The 208-nt window shown below is 51.9% G+C and overlaps 1 protein-coding gene across 3 annotated transcripts in view; it reads left to right on the plus strand.

Moving 5' to 3' along the window:
• Positions 1-208, plus strand: part of LOC107568387 (HMG box-containing protein 4-like) — a 10,865-nt gene that overhangs the window by 794 nt on the left and 9,863 nt on the right. The gene's annotated exons all lie outside the window — the stretch shown is intronic.

A 208-nucleotide genomic window follows, 5' to 3' on the forward strand; every position in this document is an offset into this window, starting at 1 on the left:
TGTGTGTGTGTGTGTGTCTGTCTGTGTGTGTGTCTCTCTGTGTGTGTGTGTGTCTCTGTCTGTCTCTGTGTGTGTGTCTCTGTCTGTCTCTGTGTGTGTGTCTCTGTCTGTGTGTGTGTGTGCCTGTGTGTGTGTGTGTGCCTGTGTGTGTGTGTGTGTGTGTCTGTCTGTGTGTGTGTGTCTGTCTGTGTGTGTGTCTGCCTGCCTG

The sequence above is a fragment of the Sinocyclocheilus grahami genome, unplaced genomic scaffold (assembly GCF_001515645.1).
Source record: "Sinocyclocheilus grahami isolate Dianchi unplaced genomic scaffold, SAMN03320097.WGS_v1.1 scaffold1239.1, whole genome shotgun sequence".
Lineage (NCBI taxonomy): Eukaryota > Metazoa > Chordata > Actinopteri > Cypriniformes > Cyprinidae > Sinocyclocheilus > Sinocyclocheilus grahami.